The sequence below is a fragment of the Mauremys mutica genome, unplaced genomic scaffold, assembly GCF_020497125.1.
Source record: "Mauremys mutica isolate MM-2020 ecotype Southern unplaced genomic scaffold, ASM2049712v1 001149F_np12_obj, whole genome shotgun sequence".
NCBI lineage: Eukaryota > Metazoa > Chordata > Testudines > Geoemydidae > Mauremys > Mauremys mutica.
This window is the reverse complement of record NW_025423126.1, coordinates 51066-75526: the sequence shown is the minus strand read 5'-3', so window position 1 is coordinate 75526 and position 24461 is coordinate 51066. Positions and strand designations below refer to the sequence as shown.

Below are 24461 nucleotides of genomic sequence, written 5' to 3'. Positions count from 1 at the left end.
GAGGGCTCAGCCAATTGCTAGTTCATCATTTAGCAGCAAGGGAAATATCCCACCTTCTGACTCCTCTACCTCAACCAAGCTTCACAATCATCATCACTGTGTATCAGTATTAAATTGTTTGTTTAAACCTTATACTCTTTTGTCGTGAAAAAAAATTCCCTGGAACCTAACCTAATAGTCTGGTTTCTTTCATAATCTGAAGTGGATTGAGCCTCTAAATCCTTCTACTCCTCCCCTCTTCCCCTCAAATGTGAAGGGGAACAGCCTCAACCTGTTGTCTTATTCTGCTTTGTAGGAGAAAGATGCTCTATGTAAATAGTCATGATCCATTTAGGTTAATTCTTATGCTGAATGGTGGGTAGGAGAGGGTATAAATCATTGGAGACTCTTGCCCCACTCCCTGTGTGGCCTGTGTTTTTCTTTGTTTTAAAATGAGACTGTCTAGTTTTTATGTAAATATATTTGGGTGGTTTCACTCATATTTATATTGCTATGAATTTCATGTGCTCTTGTCTCACAGCAGCCATGGGGGGGAAAGCCTGTGGCAATGGACTTTGCAAAATTATAGACTAGTGATTCTCAACTTGTGGCCCAATCGGCAGCTGTGGCCGATGTGGCATCCTCAGGGCCATACAGGTAGTATATAGTGTGTGGATTCTGCTCACATAACACAGAGAAAGTTGCCTATGCAGCTCACAATAGTAAATAGGGTCAGACCAGAAGATATCTTCTTTCCAAGTGGGAATTGTGCAGGGAGAAACAACAGACCTAGTGCAGCTGTGTTGCCACTGTCTGCTAGCCCTGAAATGGTTCCGAATGCCTTGGGTCAAGTGGCACCAGTTCTAAAAGCAAGGGTGATTTAGTGCTGTGGTTCTCAAACAGGGGTATCCAATGGTCTTCCAGGGGGTACATCAACGCATCTAGATATTTGCCTAGTTTTACAACAGGCTACATAGAAAGCACTAGCAAATTTGTAACAAATTAAAATTCATACATTGATTTGTTTATACTGTTCTCTATACTATACACTGAAATGTAAGTACAATACTTATATTCAAGTGATTTATTTTTATAAATATTGCATCTGATTATGTAAGCCAGTAGTTTTTAAGTGAGGTAAAACTTGGGGGTATGCAAGAGAAATCAGACTCCTGAAAGGGGTACAGGTGTCTCTAAAGGTTAAGACCCACTGATTTAGTGCAGGTACCACCGGTAACATAGAACCCTGCAAAAACTTCTAGTGCAGATGAATTTGAGAGCAAGCCGGAGAGAAACAGCTGTGGAGCATGCTAGAAAGGGCTGACCTGTCCGCATTGTCTGTGCCTGACTGGCTGTCATGTGGCACAGAGGAGCCTGTGAGAGGTATGGGAAAGCAAGAGGGTTTGATTAGTTGCTAGGAGCTCCACATGCTAATCAGGGGGTGTGTTTCTGTAAATAGCGACATAAACATCTTCTAATGGCCAGTCTTCTAAAGCTGTCTCAATTGTGCTTTAATGAAATGGGAACCTGGTTTTAGATTTTTGTTCTTTAATTCGCTGGGGGTGAAACCCCTTGTATGAAAACATTCACCATGGGAATAAAGCTTGCGCACATTAGCCTGGGTATGTAGCCGAGCACAGCTTTATTAAGACTATACTTTCAGGGATCATTTCTATAGTTTGTAACTAGAGAATTGTGGTTGAAAGTGTCTGACCTTGCTAACCACGATGAGAAGTTAAAGTGTTCTTTTCTGAGCATGAAGTGAGTGGACAGTGTTGCTTTAATGCACCTGCTGTCTGCTATTGATGACTGTTCTTACTTTCCTTTTAGGAAGCTGAGAAGAAGAGAACACAGACTGAGTGGTTAGTCCTTATAAAACAAATTTAAAAATAAATGTTTTGGTTTTCTTTTCTGTTATCTGAGCTTGTTTAAAGCTGTTGTTTAGTGGCAAGTCTTAATTTCTTTTAGTAGAATTTGGAAGAAAAGTAAAGGTAGTGTGAAAACTGGTGTTTTAAAGGTTTCTAATTCAGTTCTTACTAAAAGTTTTTTAAATTTTCTTTATGCTGCTCTCTCTCTCTTTTTTTCTTGTAATCTATTTCAGAATTTAGGTAGGGTTTTGTGTCTGCACATTCTCTTCCTTTTGCACTTGCTTCTCTCTTCTTCCTTCCCTTTTTTTGGGAAGCCCCTATTTTTTACTTCTCCTGCTCTGGCAGGGGGTACGCAGTTTGCTCTTGGCCCCAAGCCCATCAGACAATCCACACAGGATCTGAGAGTTGCTGTCTCTTGGCCGTATAGTGGGTAGAGGGTTCTAAAGCTGTCTCAGGGTATGTCTACACTATGGGATTATTCCGATTTTACAGAAACCGGTTTTTGGAAACAGTCAAGTGAACGCGGCCCCAGTAAGCACATTAATTTGGCGGTGTGCGCCCATGTACTGAGGCTAGTATCAATTTCCAGAGTGTTGCACTGTGGGTAGCCATCCCATAGCTATCCCATAGTTCCTGCAGTCTCCCCCACGCATTGGAATTCTGGGTTGAGAGACCAGTGCATGATGGGGCAAAAACAGTGTCGTGGGTGATTCTGAGTAAATGTCGTCAGTCAATCCTCCCTCCATGAAATCAACGGCAGATAATCATTTCGCGCCCTTTTCCCTGGATTGCCTGGGCAGACGCCATAGCATGGCAACCATGGAGCCCATTCAGCCTTTTTTTCCACCGTCACTGTATGCCTACTGGATGGTGCTGACAGACACGGTACTGCAGTGCTACACAGCAGCATCCCCTTGCCTTTTGCAAGTTAGTAAAGATGGTTGTTAGCCATACTGTACTGTCTGCTGCTTTGCTAATTGACAATGACAGTTACAAGTTATACTGTACTATCAGCTGCTGTCATGGGTGCTCTTGGCCAGCCTCAGTGAGATCAGCTGAGGGTGCATGGACAAAAATGGGAATGACTCCCCAGGTCATTCCCTTCTTTAAGTTTTGTCTAATGGAAAGTCAGTCCTGTCTAGACTATCAGGTAAGCCAATTAAAGACCCAGACAGGCAAATGGCCGCTCCAGGTCAGAGCCCCAGACATCCCGCAGAAATGATGAGCTGCATGCCATTCTAGGGGGTGCCCCTGCAACAACCCCACCCATTGCTTCCCTCCTCTCCCATCTCTCCTGGGCTACTGTGGCAGTTATCCCCCCATTTGTGTGATGAAGTAATAAAGAGTACATGAATTTGAAACAACACTGACTTTATTGCCTCTGCAAGTAGAATTCAAAGGCAGGAAGGGGAGGGCAGCCTCCACCTGCTATGATATTCCAGGCAGGACTGAATCTCCATTAGACAAAGCTTAAAGAAGAGAATGACCTGGGAGTCATTCCCATTTTTGCCCAGGCACCGCTGGCCGACCTCACTAAGGCCAACCAGGAGCACTCACGGGACGACAATGACAGATATCAGTCCTCCCATACCATCTACCCTCAGGAAGGGAAAGAAAGGGGATGCTGCTGTGTAGCGCTGCTGCACCGCGTCTGCCAGCAGCATCCAGTAGACATACGGTGACATTGAAGAAAGGCGAGAAACAATTTTTTTTCGTTTGCTTTTGCCGGGGGGTGGGGGGGGGGACACATATACCCTGAACCACCCGTGACAATATTTTTGACCCTTCAGGCTTTGGGAACTCACTCAAGAATTTTCTTGACTAGCTTCACCTCTGCACCAACTTGCACTTTTCCTATGTGAGCCTGGCTAGCTCAGTTGGTAGAAACAGCAAAGAGTCTTGTGGCATCTTATAGACTAACAGACGTTTTGATATAAACTCGTAGTGTTGACTGGGCCAGAGAGAGCAGCAGGTTTCCCATATTGTTTCTTGCTCTTGTTTTCTTGACTAGTTTCTCCTCTGCACCAAGTTGCTCCTGTGCTTCATGAGCCTGACTAGATTAGTTGGTAAAGCATCAGACTTTTAATCTGAGGATCCACAGTTCAAATCCATGGTCAGATGATAAACTACTCATGAAGATCTTAAACTGTCTTTCTCACATCCTCTTTGATGTTACTTTTTCTCTGCAGGATTTTCCCTATCCTCAGAAGGGCCTTTTTCTGTGTGGGTTTGAAGGGGCAACTTCCTGACAGCCCCTCTGTCCTTGCAGCCTGGAGGAATAAAGGCCTCTGGGCATAGAGCATGTTCCTCCCCTGCACACACACACACAGAATATCCCTAAGGAATTAGAATCACCTGCTGCCTTCCCCTGTCCTGCTGGATCCCCAAATGAAGATGCTCTTCAGCCTAAACCCATGTCCCCTCTTTTCCCAGTGCCCCTCAGTCCCAACCCTCAGTCCCTCCTATGCTCACTGCTCCTCACTCCCAACCAGAGCCTGCTCCTCTTCACCCTTCTCCTCTGTCCCAACCCACAGCCCCCTCCTCTTCCCAGTGCCCCTCAATCCCAATCCACAGCCCCCTCCTATTCCCAGTGCCCCTCAATCCCAACCCACAGGCCCCTTCTCCTCACGCTGCTCCTCAATCCCAACCCACAGCTCCCTCCTTCCCTCCAGCAGCAGGTGCTTCAGACCCCCTCAGGAAGATTTTCTTGCAAGGTTTCGTGTATGAGTCTGCATGTGGATTTTACAGTATGTTGGAAATAGGTTGGGTTACTTGCCGAAATGATCACTTGTGGCTGGTGTTGGATTCCCAGTCTCCATGTTACAGGGGCAGGAGAAATAAAGGGTTTGTTATCCTTGTTGTGTGAAGCGAGGGCAGCACAACTGTGCTTGGCAGACCCCGATGGAGGGACTCACCCTCAATTCAATAGCACTTGCTAGGCAGGGGACGGGGGTTCCAAAGCCAAGTGGGCTGGGGTCTGGGTCCCAATACTAAAATTTAGGTGTTAGACCAATGTTAGGACAGGGGGGCTGTGGAGGGATGAGTGAGTCCCTAGACACCATAGTGAGTACGGTGCCTTCTTATTTTCCCCCTTTTCCTCCCAGGCTGGCAGGTGAACTGTACAGAGGCACCTCTGGGCTTGCACTGACTAAGGACAACAGCTGTGAGTGGGGTGCAGAGTGGGGATGGCTCATGTTAAAGGACTTTTGGTTGCCGGACTTACAAATCGTAGGGAGAAGGACACTGCCCAGCTTATTTGGGGGTGGGTCTTTCCCTCGTGGTTTATGTTAATGTGTTGGGGCTGCTGACATGACTTCTGCTAACCCTGGGCTTACATTGCAGTGTAGACATACCCTGAGAGGGCATCTATACTGTGACAAAATCCCGCTGGCCTGGATGATCTGATTTGGGCTTCTGGGGCTCAGGTTGTGGGGCTAAAAACTGCAGCGTAGACATTTGGTCTCAGACTGGAGCCCAGGCTCGGAGACCCTCACCCCTCGTGGGGTCTCGGAGGCTGGGCTGAAGCCCAAGTGTCTACACTGTAATTTTATAACCCTGCAGCACAATCCCCACAAGCCTGAATCAACTGACCCAGGGTTTGAGAATAGTGACTTGGGTGTGTTAATGGCAGTGTAGACATAATGCTAGGCTATGTCCACACTGCAATGAAACACCCAGCGCTGTCCCGTGCCAGTGCAGGCTCCCAGGCTAGGGCTGTGGGGTGGTAAATTTGCAGCGTAGACATCTCGGCTCAGGCTCAATACCGGGCTCTGGAAGCCCTCAAGGTTGGGAGGGAGTTTAGCAAGCAAACAAGGTAAAATGGCAGGGGAGTATTACCCTGGACTCGATGGCATTTCTCCATTGGTCTTTCTGCTTTGGGGCAGGGACAATAACACGTCTTGCTGCATTCGTTATTTCAAAGGGTGGTTTAGGATTTTCATTCTCACACATGGTGCACAAAGCAGGACTCAACCCTCGGTGTAAACTAAATGAGCTGCCCACAGGTTCTGGCAGCCACAAAGAGCCATTCAGCATGAGAGCCCAGACCTGCCTCTGTCCCAGAAGGAAGCAGGATCATCTGTGACAGGCTGGAACACTGACCTATCAGCTCTTAACTCCCAAACTTTCAGTAAGTCTGTTATCAGTGCCTGTGAGTATAATTTAAACAACTATACTGGGCTGGACCAAAGAGCTCTGTGTTTCGTCCTCCCACAGTAGCCAATACCAGGTTGCCCAAAGGTTAGTCAATAAGGCACCACTAGGAATTGAACCCAGGATCTCCTGTTTACAAGACAGGTGCTTTAGCCAGCTAAGCCATGGTGCCTGCCTGTGGCAACAACACACTGTCTGCCCACACCTGACTCCCTGCCATCCCCACTGGGGCCTGACAAGCTTTGCTTGTGTTTGGATTCTGCAAAGCAGAGGAGCAGGTGAGGTTTTCCTTGCAAGCTGTGTGTGTGTGTGTGTGTGTGTGTGTGTGTGTGTGTGTGTGTGTGTGTGTGTGTGTGTGTGTGTGTGTGTGTGTGTGTGTGTGTGTGTGTGTGTGTGTGTGTGTGTGTGTGAGAGAGAGAGAGAGAATCTTTGGCCAGGTCTGCACTACAAGGTTACTTCAGCATCATTATATTGCTCAGATGTGTGAAAAACACACAACGCTCCCTCGGTCAGCAGTTTTTGGCTGGTGCACACACTGCAATACCACATCTGGCGACAAAATTGCCCTGTTTTGGTGACAAAATAAAACCACCTCTAAGAGAGGCCTAGTGCTTTTTGCAGCAAACTTAAAGTGACAAATGTCAGTGTAAATGCTGCTGGTCATTATATCACCATAACTGGCCTCCACCAGTATCCCACCATGCCTGCCGTGAACTCACCGGCCCTGCATTCCTGCTACAGAGCCATGGGCCCCTCCCCTTTCATAGCTCCAAAAAGTTCTGACAGCTGAGCCACTATCTACACTGGGATTAGCTTGATAGAACTGCATTGCCAGCCTAAGTAATGTAATTACACCAACCTAATTTTGTAGTGTAGACCTGTCCAAAGAATCACACACACACCTTGGGAGCAAAACTTCATCTGCTCCTCTGCTTTATAGAATACAAACACGAACAACACTTGTCAGGGCCCAGTGGGGATTGGCAGAGAGTCAGGTGTGGGCCATCTTTATCCCAGGAGAGATGGACTCTAAGGGTACGTCTCCATTGCAATGTAAGCCCAGGTGTGGCACGCTGTGCTCATAGCAGCACCGGGAAGCCCTATATTCACCACTCTCATATAATGATGACATGGTTTGTTCAAAGTCTGCCTTGTGAAGTATCATTTCAAAAGTCTTGATCTGTTGAACATTAATATCGTGTTGGATTGTGTGTGCTCGCATTGGTTGGGAAGTTATAAAGCTTTGCTCTGTGTGTGTTACTGAAATATGTTATGAGGTTGAGAAATGCCCCCCACCAGCCTTTCAGGTGTGACAAGGGAGGAGCCAGACTCGCTGCTGGCCCATTGAAGGGATCCACACTCCCAAGGACTAGCCCAGGAACCGTGTACAATGCAGACTTCTCCAAGGGTACGTTTACACTACAAGACTATTTTGAATCTACTTAATTCGAATTTGTGGAATCGACCTTATGAAGTCGAATTTGTGTATCCACAGTAAATACACTAATTCGACTGTCTGAGTCCACAGTAACGGGGCCAGCGTCGACTTTGGAAGCGGTGCACTGTGGGAAGCTATCCCACAGTTCCCGCACTCCCCGCTGCCCATTGGAATCCTGGGATTTCCCCCCAATGCATGCTGGGGGGAAAAATGTGTCGAGGGTGGTTTTGGGTAACTGTCATCATTGAACCGTCAATCACGCCCTCCCTCCCTTCCTCCCTCCCTGAAAGCGCCTGCGGGCAATCTGTTCGTGCACTTTTCTGCTCAGTGACAGCGCGGACGCCACAGCACTTTGAGCACGGATCCCGCTGCAGTTATGGCCGTTGTCAACTCCTCGCACCTTATCATCCACCTCTTCCACAGTCAGCTGCTGAGAAATAGGGCTACTTTTCAATGGTGCTGCGAGCACTGGTGGACCATGGGGGACGTTTTACCAACATCAACGTCAGGTGGCCAGGCAAAGTTCATGACGTGCGTGTTTTCAGGAACTCTGGTCTGTTTAGACGCCTGCAGGAAGGTAGTTTCTTCCCGGACCACAAAATAAGTCTTGGGGATGTGCAGATGCCTATAGTGATCGTCGGGGACCAAGCCTACCCGCTAATGCCCTGGCTCGTGAAGCCCTATGCAGGTGCCTTGCACAGCGACAAGGAACTGTTCAAGTACCAGCGAGCAGTGAGCAGCGTGACCTGTGACTGTTCAGTTTCTTTACAGAGAAGCTGAAGCTGCCCCTGTTTCTTTACCAAGTGACTGTTGACTAGCATCTGCAGTTACATACCCCGCCCACCCCGCTTTCCCAACTTCCAACACACGTTTAAAAATAAAATACATGTTCCACTGTAACTTTACAAAGGTTTCTTTATTGATGACTTTGCGTTACAGGGTTGAATCTGGGACACAGACTGTGCTGGGTAGGGTGTGCAGTGATGTAAAGACCGCCTGTAAACTCGAGGAATGACAGGCTCCTGCTCCAAGAGCGGTCTGCAGTGCCGGACTGGATGTTTCAACGGAGCCTGCCATCCCTCCTTTTTGGGACTCTGTGTGCGGGGGCTATGTGGCCTTTTGGCGGGGGAGGACGGATACAGATTCCTCTGCTGCGTGGCTCTGTGGTCCAGGACAGGGACCGTTGCATGAGATCTGTAACCCCCCTCCCCCGCTACAAAGTCACGTACCCCCCCCACCCACACAGAACCTGCAAACCACCTCCCATACCGACCAGGGTGCCTACTGACTGCAGTGTGTGTGTGACCTGCTGCTGATCCTGCCCCCATGTCTGTACCCTGGTAAAGGTGATTGTCCTGTCACATTACCAACCCCCTTCCCCCCCTTCAAACACAGTCTCCTCTAAAAGAACATGACGGAAACAGTAATTAACAGAAAAGTATTTTTTATTATCAACTAGACAGTTAGGGGATGAAACTGGGATGGGGGCTTGGGTGAGGCGGGAAGGAAAGGACTTATCAAAATTTAGGGAATAAGAGCCTTCCTGTAATTGAGCACTGTGCAGGGGTGGAGTGACAGTATTCACGGCCCCTGCCACCCCTCCTTCTTGGTACTTTGGGTGAGGGGGGTATGGGACTTTGTGGCAGGGGAGGGCGGTTAGAGATAGACTGCAGTGGGGCTCTGTCCTCCTGCCTCCTGTCCTGCAGAACATCCACAAGGCGCTGGAGCGTGTCCGTTTGCTCCCTCATTAGTCCAAGCAGCGTCTGAGTCGCCTGCTGGTCCTCTTGCCGCCACCTGTCCTCCCGTTCGCTGTGTGAGCGCTGGTACTGCGACATGTTCTCCCTCCACTGGGTCTGCTGGGCCGCCTCGGCTCGGGAGCAGCCCATAAGTTCTGAGAACATCTCGTCTCGTGTCCTTTTCTTTCGCCGCCTAATCTGCGCCAGCCTCTGTGAGGGGGATGCTGGGGTAGATCGGGAGACAGTCGCAGCTGTGTGATGGGAAAAAGGGAGTGAATTCCTTACAAAGATACATTTTTGCGAACAATGAACATAGTCTAGTCTGTCTCTGTGAACAAGACCATGCACAGCACCTATCTCATGCGCACTCAGGACAAGTTCGAATTTTCGGCCTTTGCATTCAGTGCCTGGGGTCTTGCAGTGGAGATCAGACAAGCGGGGCAGGACAGCAGAATTTGTGTAGCAGCCAGGCATGGTAAGCCGTAGACTTTTGGCTGCTTAAAACTTAATTTATAGCAGTGCCCTCCTTTCACGGTCAAAGCGATGCTCCTACTGTTGGCCAGTTCCTGCTGCCGGCAATCCGGAAAGCATGAACTCTGCCCCTGTCCCACCTCCACCGCATGGCTGTAAACCGCCGGTTACAGTTATGTAAAGGAACAGGCAAGCAGTCCCAATACTAACATTCCCCTAATTCAAAGCAGGTCACCATGAGCGACATCACCCTGAGGAGGATCACTGCCACTGATAAAGCCCGCATGCTGCGTGAAAGCCAGCAAAAACCAGGGCCCTATGGCGCCATGCTCTGCGAGGCAATGATACCAGAGTACCTGAGGATAGCCTGGCACGGGAAAGTGTGCTACCACGGAGGATGCAATAAGGCCGCTCTCCCCAGAAACCTCCTGCGGAGGATTTTCGATTACCTCCAGGAGAGCTTCGTGGAGATCTCCCAAGAGGATTACTGTTCTATCCCTGTTCATATTGACCTTCTTTTCCATTGTTAATATTCCTGTTCTGTTAAAAATAAATGTTTTCATGTTTAAAGCACTTACCGACTGATCCTTCCCCTGATTCAGGGTCCGGGGTAACGGCTGGGGAGGGTTGGTAGGGGATCTCCATGAGGGTGATGAAGAGATCCTGGCTGTCGGGGAAATCAGCGTTGTAAGCGCTGTCGACTGCCTCGTCCTCCTCATCTCCTTCTTCATCTTCCCCGTCCGCGAACATCTCCAAGGAACCGGCCGTCGACACTATCCCATCGTCAGAGTCCACGGTCAGTGGTGGGGTAGTGGTGGCGGCCGCACCTAGAATGGCATGCAGTGCCTCGTAGAAGCGGCATGTCTGGGGCTGGGATCCGGAGTGTCCGTTTGCCGCTTTGGTCTTCTGGTAGCCTTGTCTCAGGTCCTTGATTTTTCACGTGGCACTGCGTTGCATCCCGGCTGTATCCTCTGTCTGTCATGGCTTTGGAGATCTTCTCGTAGATCTGTGCATTCCGTTTTTTGGAGCGCAGCTCCGAAAGCACAGACTCATCGCCCCACACAGCAATCAGATCCAAGACTTCCCAATCAGTCCATGCTGGGGCCCTCTTTCTATTCTGAGATTGCATGGACTCCTCTGCTGGAGAGCTCTGCATTGCTGCCAGTGCTGCTGAGCTCGCCACGATGTCCAAACCGGAAATGAGATTCAAACTGGCCAGACAGGAAAAGGAATTCAAATTTTCCCGGGGCTTTTCCTGTGTGGCTGGTCAGAGCATCCGAGCTCGGACTGCTGTCCAGAGTGTCAACAGAGTGGTGCACTGTGGGATAGCTCCCGGCACTATTAGCGTTGAATTCCATCCACACCTACCCTAATTAGACATAGCCATGTCGAATTTAGCGCTACTCCCCTCGTCGGGGAGGAGTACAGAAATTGAACTAAAGAGACCTGTATGTCGAACTAAATAGCTTCGTTGTGTGGACGGGTGCAGGGTTAATTTGATTTAACGCTGCTAAATTCGACATAACCTCCTAGTGTAGACCAGGCCTAAGTGACACGGACAAAACACTCAAATCCCGCCTGGTGCGGGGAGCCAGGTTTGCTCTTCAAATTCTGTCGTTGGTACATTTCCAGGCCTGGGAATGTCCCCCAACAGCATTTAATGGGAAGCTGCCTGCAGAACAGTTACACTGCACAGAGCTCCTGTGGAGGAGGGGTGGGAATTAGTAACATTTTGAGGATGGTTTGGGAAATGAGCCTTTGCTGACAAGGTTTGTCTCTGTTCATATTTCACCTTCACCTTATGTTGAGGGATCTTTAGTATATTTTTATGAGGTTAATAACTATCTCCTCAACTTTATTTACTCAACTTAAAAATTGATGTCACTTGATTTTTGCATCTCCCTGTGAAAATACAACTGACACGTGTGGCTTTCTACAGGGGGGTCATGATGTTAAAGTTGGGGAATTCAGTGTCTGTACTTCTGGGGGGGGGGGGGGGTTGCTTTTTTACAGCTGCCTCATGGCCAGGCACACCGGGCTGTTAGCTGCACCCACTGTCCTTGCCGGGGCCCCTGCTGAACCCTGGGGCTGCACTGCAGTGCTGGGGTGACTCTGCAGGTGGAGAAGCTGCTGTGGAGCAATGTAGAGCAGGTGCAGGAAGGAGACGGGGTCACTATTCACATTCTGAACTGCACAGTTTTCACTCCCAGCCCTACCAGTGCCCCTCAGTCCCGAGCCGCAGCCCCCTTGTTTCCCCCCCACCTCTACCTCACTCCCGACCCGCAGCCCCCTGGGCTCCCCGCTGAGCTCCCCCGTCACTGTGCGGCTAGTGCTCCTCACTCCCGACCTGCAGCCCCTGCTACCCCAGCCCTGAACTCCAGACTCACAGCTCTGCTGGTGCCCCTCACTCCTGACCCGCAGCCCCTGCTATCCCAGCCCTGACCTCCAGACTCACAGCTCTGCTGGTGCCCCTCACTCCCGACCTGCAGCCCCTGCTATCCCAGTCCTGACCTGCAGACTCACAGCTCTGCTGGTGCCCCTCACTCCCGACCTGCAGCCCCTGCTATCCCAGTCCTGACCTGCAGACTCACACCTCTGCTGGTGCCCCTCACTCTCGACCCGCAGCCCCCTGGGTTCCCCCCAGCCCTACCGGTGCCCCTCAGTCCCGACTCGCAGCCCCCTGGGATCCCGCTGAGCTCCCCAGTCACTGCCCTGCCGGTGCCCCTCACTCCCGACCCGCAGCCCCCTGGTTTCTCCCCAGCTCTACCGGTGCCCCTCACTCCCGACCCACAGCCCCCTGGGCTCCCCAGTCACTGCGCTGCTGGTGCCCCTCACTCCCGACCCGCAGCCCCCTGGTTTCTCCCCAGCTCTACCGGTGCCCCTCACTCTCGACCCGCAGCCCCCTGGTTTCTCCCCAGCTCTACCGGTGCCCCTCACTCCCGACCCGCAGCCCCCTGGGATCCCCGCTGAGCTCCCCAGTCACTGCGCTGCCGGTGCCCCTCACTCCCGACCCGCAGCCCCCTGGTTTCTCCCCAGCTCTACCGGTGCCCCTCACTCCCGACCCGCAGCCCCCTGGGCTCCCCAGTCACTGCGCTGCTGGTGCCCCTCACTCCCAACCTGCAGCCCCTGCTATCCCAGTCCTGACCTCCAGACTCACACCTCTGCTGGTGCCCCTCACTCTCGACCTGCAGCCCCCTGGGTTCCCCCCAGCCCTACCGGTGCCCCTCAGTCCCGACCCGCAGCCCCCTGGTTTCTCCCCAGCTCTACCGGTGCCCCTCACTCCCGACCCGCAGCCCCCTGGGATCCCCGCTGAGCTCCCCAGTCACTGCGCTGCCGGTGCCCCTCACTCCCGACCCGCAGCACCTGCTATCCCAGTCCTGTCCTCCACACTCACAGCTCTGCTGGTGCTCCTCACTCCCGACCCGCAGCCCCTGCTATCCCAGTCCTGCCCTCCAGACTCACAGCTCTGCTGGTGCCCCTCACTACCGACCCGCAGCCCCCTGGGCTCCCTCCAGCTCTCATGGTGCCCCTCACTCCCGACCTGCAGCCCTTGCTATCCCAGTCCTGACCTCCAGACTCACAGCTGATTGCTTTGAGATTGGTAGTGAGTTGGGTGTGGTGGCTAGAGAACAGACAAAGTGGTTACTGGTTTATGATTTTCTGTTTGCTTCTTTCGGGTAAGGAAAATAGGGAAAGAAAAATAAGCAAAATAATGAAGAGTGAAGAGCAGAAGAAGCTGGAACTGCACAGGTTGCAAGTTGCTGCCCAGAAAGGCTGAACACTGGGCGCTGGGAAAGTCTCTGTTAACTAAGAAGCCCCCTGAGCTGAGTGCATCCCAGTTTCAGTGAACTGCAGAGGGGGTGTCTCAGCACAAGAAAGGAGGAAAATGACTACCAGAGAGGCAGCTACTTAACTAGAGCTGACCAGACTGGAAGCAGAAGAGAAGGCAAAGGACCGGGAGTTTCAATTGAAGCTCAAAGACGCAGAGGCACCTGTGAACAGAAGGGCTATGGAAGCAGAGGCAGCCAGGGAGGGAGCTGCTCACACAAGAGCCCTGGAGTTAAGAGACAGAGAAATAGAGGCCCAAATTGAGGCCCAGAAGCATGGACTGGCTGTTATGGAGGGGAAGAGACAAAACCCTCCAGCAGCTGGCTCCACTTCCCCAAAAATCCACAAACGGTAGTGACTATGTCCACAGTATGATGAATCCAGTGATATTGCTGAATATTTCAGCACCTTTTAGAGACTCTGCACCTCTGTGAAATCCCTGGTAATCAAAAAAATGGTCACATTGGTAGCCAAATTGGCTGGAAGAGCTATGGACATATTGAATGAGATGCCTATTGATGATGCTACAAACTATGGTAAATGTAAGGAACTAGTTTTAAAACAGTTTCAGATTACACCTGAAACCTACAGGGTTAAATTCAGGAGTCTTAAGAGGGGATCTGGATTCAGTAATGTGGCTTATGTAAATGAAATGAGAGATTTGTTAGATACGTGGGTGAGGGGAAAAGACATGACAAGCGTTGAAGGAATGTGTGATTTGGGCCAAGGGCAGGCATGGTTGCAGTGCACCCTTCCTTGCCAACACCTCAAACACATGCCTGAATTTAAAACCTTCTCCAAAGAGGCAGAACAATCTGCATCAGAGCACTTACGAGGGTACACAAAGGAATTCGGAAATGTAATAGACACTAAACAAGTTAAATTGTGTGAACAAAACCTGTCTGCCGTAGATTTGCTGTTAATCTGGGGGTCTTTTGCTACGTCATCAAGCCCAAGGAGTTAATACTAGTGGCAAACCTTTAAAGGTGTGGGACATACCTGATTTGTGGGGGGAAAAAAACTTTTCTACATGCTAGTGATGGTGACAAGACAGTCCCACAATCATTGTTTCTTTTCATCTCATACCTGTAAACAGGCTGGAAGCTTGGCACAGCAGCAAAAGCATAACAGGCCTACGCTGCTGTGTGGGAGGGGAAACCGAGGCACAAAGGTGGCTAAATGCCAAGACACCTACACGTTAACAGATATTGCTGTCTGCACTCTGTTAGCAATGATACACCCCAACATGTTTTCAGGCAGCCGGGGACCAGGAACCCCATACCTTGCTAGACCACCCATGTAGGACATCATACAGTTTAAAGGTACTGAAAGGGGGTGTGACCAGAGACAAGTAGGGATTTTAGGCATCCCACCTCCACCATGGACAGTGTCCAAGCCTCTGGCAGTAAATTCAGGAGGATGGTGTGACGTTGCACCCCCCTCCACCAGGCCTGCCCCAGGCCCACCCTTCAGCATTCCTGGGGAAAGACCAACGTGGCCAACTTGACTTTGGGCCAGTAGGTCAACCAAGAGGGCTGTCTCCTAGGCCTGGCTGCAGCTCAGCTGCAAGACTCTGAGTAAACCCACCTCCTATCCCTCCCTGTAGGACTTCAGGCAAGGCCAGCCTGCTGGATCCGGCGTCCCCTCTGGTGCGCAAGTCACAACAGCCAGCAGGCAAAAGACCGGCTCCCGCGCCATTTGAAAGAGCAAGACAAAGCCTTAAAACTCCAACTTTGAAGCAACAGGTCCCAGAGTCCCCCTGAGATCTGAGCTCAGCTCGCACTAGTCAGTGTCCTGACAGCTGAACTTTATGCCAGGGGACCAGACGGTGTCACAGTCTCTAGACACCTGTGACTCTCAGCTGGCAGGTTTGCACTCTGCACTCACAGCTTCTCTGCAGCTGCTCCCGCTCTCTTCTCCCCTCCTGCCTAGCCCTGACTATGAAGCCTGGCCCTGGCCCTCCTTCCTTCAAGTGCCAGGTGGGCAAGAGGAAAAGCACAGAGGCAAGTGCCAAACTTGTGGGACGCGGAACGTGTGAAGGCTAACTTAAACTCTTAATTTCCTTAGGGTTTCCCTTCAATATATTTCTATGCTGGTGTGATTTCTGACCATTGCACGTCTATTGTATTTATTACAATAGCATGAGTGACATAGTCTAGGGCAGGAGTCGGCAACCTTTCAGAAGTGGGGTGCCGAATCTTCATTTATTCACTCTAATTTAAGGTTTCACGTGCCAGTCATACATTTTAACATTTTTAGAAGGTCTCTTTCTATGAGTCTCTAATAGATAACTAAACTATTGTTGTATGTAAAGTAAATAAGGTTTTTAAAATGTTTAAGAAACTTCATTTAAAATTAAATTAAAATGCAGAACCCCCCAGACTGGTGGCCAGGACCTGGGCAGTGTGAGTGCCACTGAAAATCAGCTCACATGCCACCTTCGGCACACGTGCCATAGATTGTCTACCCCGGTCTAGGGGCTTGGCTACACTTGCAAGTTAGAGCTCATTAAAGCAGCCCCGGGTGCCCTAACTCCTGAGGTGTCCACACTGGCAAGGCGCATGGAGCACCTGAGCTCTGCAGGTGGAGCGCTCCTGGTAATCCACCTCCATGAGAAGCATAAAGCTCGCTGAGCCCTGCTGAAATGCCCGGGTGTCAGGGTGGATGATGTGTTGCATTACTGCACTGTGATTGCCCTCAGGAAACATCCCATAATCCCCTGAAGTCAAGTGCCCACTCTGGTCACTGTTTTGAAATCGGCTGCAGGCATGTGGAGATCCCCTTTCAAAGCTCCGTTTCTGACAGCCGGCTGCTTATCTGCTCCGGGACAAAGCAACCATTAGTGTGGAATCCTGCTGCTGTTGTGAGTGTGTATGAGGGGAGGTGGGGGTCTGCTCCTGTCCGAACACACAAGACAGCATGCTGACACACTCTCAGCCCCCAAACACACTGTCACTCCCCCCACGTACACACAACACACTCCCTGTCACATTCCACCCCCGCCCCCCATTTGAAAAGCACGTTGCAGCCACTTGCACACTGGGATAACTACCACAGTGCACTGCTCTCTGTGGCATTGCCAGAGCTGCTAATGTGGCCACTCCAGTGCGCTTGCAGCTGTCAGTGTGAACACACGGCAGCGGTTTCCCTGCTGTGGTTTAACTCCCAGCGCTCTACCTCTGAAAGTGTAGCCAAACCCTAAATTTGCCAAACCAACCAAACTCAGTAACTGCCCCCCCCCCACCATGTACAGTGAGTAGGGGCACCGTGGAGCACACACCACACTTGCTGGCTCAGCCTTGTGCATGGTGGGGTGGCCACCTCCCCATTGATGAGACCTGGTCCCACCATCTCCATGGAGCTCCAGTCTGCCCTGCTGCCATCCCTGTCTGTGTTGTCTTCTCTAGCAGTTGACTGGAAGGTACGCATTGGCCGCATGCCATGTAGCCATGTTGTCTCAAAGGTCAAAAGCAAGAAGAATGGTGCCTTCATAGCCCACCCAATATTCCATAACTTAGTTAAGGAAAATATTTCTCAATGAACTCTCAGTAAAAGATCAGAAACAGCCAGTGTCCGCATCAGTCTACGAACATTGGTATTTTCTTGAAATTTGTCAGACCAACCTAACTAATGCCTAACACACATTTGAAGTTCTTCTTTTCACACTGTTGCTCATTCTCAGGTTCTGCTTTGTCTCCAGACAGATCCATTTTCTTTCAGGACGGCCTTGCTCTTTCTGTCTGTTTCACTCACTGAGGTGTCGGAGTAAACACTCCCCTTCCTTCTATTCTCAGACAAACACTAGTATTAAGTGTTTGCTACTGATGGGTCTAGAAAGCATTTGTCAAGTGGAAGATGCTGTTTCTGGGGGATTGTTCCCAAGATCCAGTACTTTGGGTTCAAACGTCTCCCAGCTTCCTTGGTGAAAATAACACCAAGGCTTCTTTGCAATATAGAAGAAGAAAGGAATATTTCACCCCAGATGGGACTTGAACCCACAATCTCTGGCTTAGGAAGCCAATGCCTTATCCATTAGGCCACTGGGGCCCTGAAAAGCAATGGAAAGAGGGATGGAAATTCCCTCTCAGGATTGCACATTCCTCACATTCACTCAGAAGCCAAATACCCATTTAATGGCCTTATAGAAACGTCTGCATCCCCTGGCAGCGAGGCAACTGGGCAGGTCGCTGACAGAGCTGAGCACCACCTTTCTGCCAGCCATCTTTAGAGAAGAATCCCACCATAGAGTCACCCCAGCCTCCTTCGGCACCTCCACGGCTGTGGCTCTGAGCGGCAGTAGGATGATTAGGGGGCGAATCCGGGGCAGGAAGGGGGGTAAGGTCGGCCTGTAAGGAGTAACCAGGTGGGGCAGACCCAGGGGGAGGCTGTGGGCTGCTGGTCGGTTGTTGGGATCCGAGCTCTAGATCAAAGCTGCACAGTGACCTGACACCCAGGGTTACAGGGCCGACATAGTGACCCCCTTACTGGCCTCGGTGAGCACCAAACCCTTGTTACTAAGGGCATCGAGGAGTCTCTGTCCCTTAATAACTTCTGGGAGCTCCCCAGCAGGCTGCGGGCATCAGCCGCCTCCTGCCTCACAGGTTAGACTCTTGGCGCTGTGCCAGCCACCCCCTCGCTTGCAGGACCAGTGTAAGAAGCAGGAGGCCTGGTGCTGGCAGAAGAGGGTTTTGATTAATCAACCTCTGTGTGATGGGCACAGGACGCTTCCACTCAGTAGCACAGCTGGGGGGGAGCAGGGGGAGCAGCTAAGGGCGCCGGGTTCCTCCGGTGGGGGTGTGGAGCAGCCGTTCGTTTTCCTGTTCGCACTCCTCTGCGGTGTGAAAATCGGGGAGGGGAGGCGGAAGCCCCACGTCCCTCCCGATATGACGCCCAGTGGGGGAAGCCAGGACAACAGGGTGGGGCGGCAAGTGGTGGCCAGACTCTCACCGCCAGGGTCTAGTCTAGCTCAGGGTCCAGCTCAACTTCCTCCCCACGCCACTGGCCCCCAGTCCCCTTCCACCACCAGGTCAACCCGGGCACTAGGGCCGGAACAGGGTGAGGCAGCAAGTCAAGCTGAGCAAGGCAGGCAAAAGTGAGTCTTGTCTTCATGGGCCGCTCACAATGACGTCCTTTTTCTGTGCAACTGCTGCAAAAACCTCCCGGAAAGAGAAGCAACAGGCCAAAATACTCTTATGCAGCTGCCAAAGTAGCTCAGTTGGGAGAGCATTATACTGAAGTTCTAAAGGTCCCTGGTTCAATCCCAGGCTTTGGCAGCCCCTTTCATCCCTCTTTGTGCAGGGGTGGCTTGTTTTCTGGGAGCACAGTGGTCCCTGCACCCAAGGTGAGTCCCTGAGCTTGGGCTCTGCAGTAGGAAAAGATATTGTGGGCTTCTGCCCCTAATTGGCTGGCCTGACATTTAACAATGAGGGACAGGAGCTGTCTCTCCTAAGTGAGTTATTGGTGGACCCAATATGGCAGGAAGAGAGTGCTAGAGGGGGTGCGGGGCAGTGACAGGCAGGTATAGAGGATGAAAACTCTTCTGTGCAGCTGAGCCAGGGCAGTACCAGGGAAGGGGCATGTGTGAAAGTGGCCCTGTGGAAGGGAGTTGGGGGCCCAGGAGGAGGCACTTGATGTTCAGTGTCTTGGAGCAGCTGGGCTTGGACATGTTGGGTGTTCAGGAAATGCACATTAACAACTCTAGGGTAGCTTGATGGGCAGAGGGTGATTGGAGGAAGGGCCCATCTCTCTGGTCCTCCAGGCCAGGGAAGAATGATGGGGTTGGAGTCTTGTTCTTCACATTCGCAGTGTGAGTACAGAAAGTGGTGGAGCTCCGACCAGGGAGGGCATTACTGGTGGCTTTGTGCTCCATGGCACTGGTTACTGCTATATTAGTGTGTATGGTCCCCAGTTAAGGCATGAAAGGAAAGTTCTATGAAGGAACTGGCTCCTTTCTTCTAGACACCACGGTGTTTGGTGTCGGGGGGGATTTCAATTGTTGCACCGGCCTGAGGACTGCTGGTCCTGTTTTCCCAACCGTCAGAGGAAACTCTTCTATGATGAGCACTGCCTGGCTCAGGTCTGTAGCAAGGTTGGCTTAGAGAACGTGTTTCTGCACAGTGGAACCAGTGAAGGGTTGGCAGTAGCCTCCTATTCCTCTGACCCGAGCTCACACCAGCCGCAGAGGGGATACACCTTTCTGCGGGGACAGGCCAGCAGTCACACTGACCGGATTTACGTGAAGGAGAGCACGTCGACAGCCCAGTGCAGGGTGGTGCCAATGGACCGTTCGGATCACGCAGCTCTCACCGTGTGCTCAATGTGGGCAATTCCCTGACCCAGGGCAGAGGATATTGGAAGCTGAACATCCAGAGCTTGCAAGATAAAGGAGCAGGGGGGCGAGGCCTGGAGGTGTTGGCAGAACGGGAAAGCATCAGAGGGTTCTATGGCAACCAGGGGGATTGGTGGGAGTCGGTGAGGGAGGAGTTGGCTGCTTTGTTCCGGACGCTGGGGAAACACCACAACATTAAAGAAACCAACAGTGCCAAGTCCTGCAGTGTCACCTGTGGGATTTCCACAAGAGCATCCAGGCAGGGGAGCCAGTCAGCGTGTGACTGTACGATCGGATCAAGCGACAGCTGCTCGAGTTCCAGGAGATGAGGCTGCAGCTGGCCGATATGAGCAGGAGCATCGAGTGAAGGGAGGGGTGGCCTCCCCTGACATTTTTGCAGCCTGCAGGGAATGGAGACAAAGCAGGGGGATGCAGGGACTCAGGGCAGGACCCGTGGATCCGGAAGAGCAGGACCACAGTCACTGGAGGAGGAGAGAGAGTCCCGCGAGAGGAAGCTGATGGTGGGAATCAATAAGTGCAGAGTGCAAACCAGCCAAGAGTCAGAGGGGTCTAAAAAAAGAAACAGCAGCAGGTCCCATGGTGTAATGAGCAGCACTCAGGCCTCTGAATCCTGGAATCTGAGTTCAAATCTCAGTGGGACCTCGTGGTGATACGTTGCTTTGCTACAAAGCACTGGAGCTCAATGTGTTTGGTTACCTTCTCTCAGGGTCAACTAAAGTGCCTTTTTTCCCTCCTGCTGGGTGACTGATGCCCACTGGAGATAGGTCTTTGGTCTGGCTGGTTCAATGGGCTGGCGGCTATAGGTTGAGGTCCTAGAACTTAACAGTCTGGCTAGAGATTCCTGTGGATTGATCATATGGTTGTTTCTCGCTGCTTCACCTGATGTCCATAACTTTGGTCCCTGCAGCTGTCACATTCTTCCTCTTGCCCATATGGCATTTAAAGGAAGGAGTTCCAGGGCCAGACTTCACAGTCAGGGCTAGGCAGGAGGGAGGCAGAGTCCCAGGCTGGAGCCCAACACACCTCTCCTCCTCTGGGCACCTGGGGTGTTGTTCCCCCCTGTTCAGACACCCCTGGGTCCCTGCACTTCACACAGCTCTCCCTGATTTCAGCTGTTAGTGAGGGAGCCTCACTGCTAGTGCAGACTGGGCAGTTTCTTGCATGAGAGACCCTGTCCCAAAGCAGGACTAATGCTTAGAGCTGGTTATCAGTGATTTCAGCTCTGTTGGTCTGCAGCAAGACTCTCCATTGAGTCTTAACCAGCTCTGTTATTACACAGGGAAAAACAAAAGGGTCAAATGGTGCCTGGAAGCCTTAAGAAGAATCCACCCCACCAAGTACCAACACTTGTCGCTACCTGCTCTCAGCCCCACTGAGAATGTTTTGGGGTCACTCCTTGCCTGTATCAACCTAGGGGTTTTGGAGAATCACAATTAATAAGTGCTCCAGTGGCGCAATTGGTTAGCGGCACAGTACTTATAGGGCAGTGCTGAGAGAAGCTTGTGAGTTCAAACCTCACCTGGAGCACTGGTTTTTCATTAGCCAAGTGGGGTCACCCCCTCATTTGGCCTGTGGAATGTAGAATTCCAGCTCTGGGGACCCTCAGGAGGGGGCTAATAAAAAATGCCCCCTTCACTTATTACCTCCTCTCCAGGTCAGAATCTACAATCCTCTCTCCCCCACCAGCCCCTGTGCCAGGATCCCTCAAGCAGAGCCTGGAGTCCTGCACCTGGCGTCTGTACTATTGACAAAGACTAAGTGACAGGGACAAAACACTCAAATCCCGCCTGGTGCGGGGAGCCAGGTTTGCGCTTCAAATTCTGTCGTTGGTACATTTCCAGGTCTGGGAATGTCCCCCAGCAGCATTTAATGGGAAGCTGCCTGCAGAACAGTGACACTGCACAGAGCTCCTGTGGAGGAGGGGTGGGAATTAGTAACATTTTGAGGATCGTTTGGAAAATGAGCCTTTGCTGACAAGGTTTGTCTCTGTTCATATTTCACCTTCAGGTGTTATGTTGAGGGATCTTTAGTATATTTTTGTGAGGTTAATAACTATCTCCTCAACTTTATTTACTCAACTTAAAAATTGGTGTCACTTGATTTTTGCATCTCCCTGTGAAAATACAACTGACGTGTGGCTTTCTACAGGGGGTCATGATGTTAAAGTTAAGGAATTCAGGCTCTGTACTTCTGGGGGGGTGGGTTGCTTTTTTACAGTTGCCTCAGGGCCAGGCATACCGGGCTGTTAGCTGCACCCACTGTCCTTGCCAGGGGCCCCTGCTGAACCCTGGGCGGCTGCACTGCAGTGCTGGGGTGACTCTGCAGGTGGAGAAGCTGCTGTGGAGCAATGTAGAGCAGGTGTAGGAAGGAGACGGGGTCACTATTCTCATTCTGAACTGCACAGTTTTCCAAATTTGGGACTAGATTCATAGATTCATAGACTTAAGGTCAGAAGGGACCATTATGATCATCTAGTCTGACCTCCTGCACAATGCAGGCCACAGAATCTCACTCACCCACTCCTGTAACAAACCCCTAACCTATGTCTGAGTTATTGAAGTCCTCAAATTGTGGCTTAAAGACCTCAAGGTGCAGGGAATCCTCCAGCAAGTGACCTGAGCCCCACGCTGCAGAGGAAAGCGAATGTCTGAGAACAATTCTAGGCGAAGGTGAACGCAGAGCAATGACACTGGAGATGCCCAGACCTCCAATAGGGGCAATGTGGAAATTAATAATGGGAAGATCATTTGTGAAATTAGTCGTCACTGACAAGATTTGTCTCTGTTCCTATTTCACGCTGTGGTGTTAGTTAGAGGAATCAGTACAGATTTTTACTATATTAATTAAACACTTAATTTTATTTAATCAAGCCAAAAACTTAGTATCACTTATTTTTTCTCTGTCCTAGCAAGAATGAATTGAATTTTGTGACTTTCTGGAAAGTGCAGCGAGATTAAATGTGGGAAATTCAGTCTCTGTGTTTGTGAGCTGATGTTTTCCTCTCACAGGTCAGTGCCTGCATTGAAATACCCAGAGGGATATAAGGGCTGGCGTATGCTGGGCACTGAACTGGCAAAGCGATGTCTCCCAGGGTGTGACCCCCCACACAAACTCATAGAGTTAAGGTGACCTAATCCCGGGTTAGTTAGTGCTAAAGAAAAGGAAGAATTGTTCTGTCCATGCAGCTATTAGAGGGATGGGAAAATCCCTCCAGTCACTGTCTACTCCGAAGTGCTATAGCAGTGCCACAGCAGCATTTTAAGTGTAGACAGAGTGAAATTAGATTTATCTCCAGTTCGCACTGTGGATGCTCAGGCACTAAGACTACAATAATAACAACAGCAGCACAGTGCTTGAGTAGTTGGCAGGATTTGAACCTGCACAGGGAGACCCCAATGGATTTCTAGTCCATCGTCTTAACCACTCAGCTACAACTACAACTCTATGGAATGTGGGTGAAGGACTCGGGCTGAGAAATGATTTAACAGGGGTTTGTTTCAATTTATTGCCCTGATTAAAATCTATGGCTAAAAGGCAGCCACTGTTGTTAGTACTTGTACCTGTGTAGGGACACCCCAGTGGGTGTCAAGTCCATTGCCTTCACCAGGGGCAGTCGATTATTTTATCAAGGTACAAATTTCTTGGTCAAGGCCTGGACTCCAGAGAAAACAATACACTGCTGATAAGAAGAAGTACATCAAAATATTTTGCAGCCACCATGGGCATAACTATGATGTGTCATGTTTCACTCTTTATACCTGGTGCCACCTCCTTTCCCTTTGGCCTTGTAGTTGACTAAGGACAAAGCTGAACATCTCCTCAGATACCTGGGAGTGTTTATGTCCATTCCTGCGAGCTACACAGGGGTTTGATGTTGCTGCTTTCAGTCCTCTGGCTCTGCCGGGATAAGGAACAATTCAGGCTGTCACTGAACTGAAGGAGGAAGATCAGTTTTTGACAGGGAGAGGGACGCCTCCTCTTAAAGGTGTTTGTCTGGCTGGCAGTCCTGGTCCCCAGGTCTCGCCTGTGGGGCTCCAGCAGTTTTGGGACCAGGTCACTCCCTTGGCCCCACCTGCCGCTCCCAGGTGCTCCCCCCCAGGGGCCATATCAGTGCAGCGGAGCTGAGCAGCATCTGCCTGCTCGCTCCAGTGGCTGCCGGCCCCTCCCCATGGCAGGGCAGGGTGGGGCTGTGCCTCCGCGCGCTGCCCCTGCCTGATCACCCCTGTGGCCAATGGGACGCTGTGGGGGTGATGCCTGGAGGCTGCAGCACACAGAGGCCCCCCAGCCCACCCCGCCTTGGAGCCTCCGGTAAGTGCTGCATCCCTGACGCCCTTCCTGAGCCTGCACCCCCACCTCCTCCTCATATACTCACTCCCACCCCCAAACTCCCTCCCAGAGCCTGCACCCCCTCCCTCCCCACCCCCAGCCCCCAAACTCCCTCCCAGACCCTGCACCCCTCCTGAACGCCAATCCCCAGCCCCAACCCAGGGCCTGCACCCTAGACCTCCTCCCCCCACCCAAACTCCCTCCCAGAGCCTTAGGCAGGTGGAGGGTGGAGTTTTGGGGGGCGGGTTCTGGGCGGTATGAGTGACATTATTGGCCCACTGGGAGGACTGCAGGACTGGCCCTGGCCCTAAGGT

General features: G+C 51.2%; 5 non-coding genes across 5 annotated transcripts; 2 read left to right on the top strand and 3 right to left on the bottom strand.

The window, feature by feature from the left end:
* The first annotated feature begins 1626 nt into the window (after positions 1-1626).
* LOC123357860 lies at positions 1627-1843 on the top strand. The gene has a single exon (XR_006575613.1). It is a non-coding gene; the product is annotated as a small nucleolar RNA U3 (small nucleolar RNA).
* A 4254-nt stretch (positions 1844-6097) lies between these two features.
* TRNAT-UGU lies at positions 6098-6171 on the bottom strand. Its single transcript has one exon. It is a non-coding gene; the product is annotated as a tRNA-Thr (tRNA).
* An 11275-nt stretch (positions 6172-17446) lies between these two features.
* Positions 17447-17519, bottom strand: TRNAR-CCU. The gene has a single exon. It is a non-coding gene; the product is annotated as a tRNA-Arg (tRNA).
* Positions 17520-18672: 1153 nt separating this feature from the next.
* On the top strand, positions 18673-18745 carry TRNAF-GAA. The gene has a single exon. It is a non-coding gene; the product is annotated as a tRNA-Phe (tRNA).
* Positions 18746-23177: 4432 nt separating this feature from the next.
* TRNAS-AGA lies at positions 23178-23259 on the bottom strand. The gene has a single exon. It is a non-coding gene; the product is annotated as a tRNA-Ser (tRNA).
* Positions 23260-24461: the final 1202 nt, after the last annotated feature.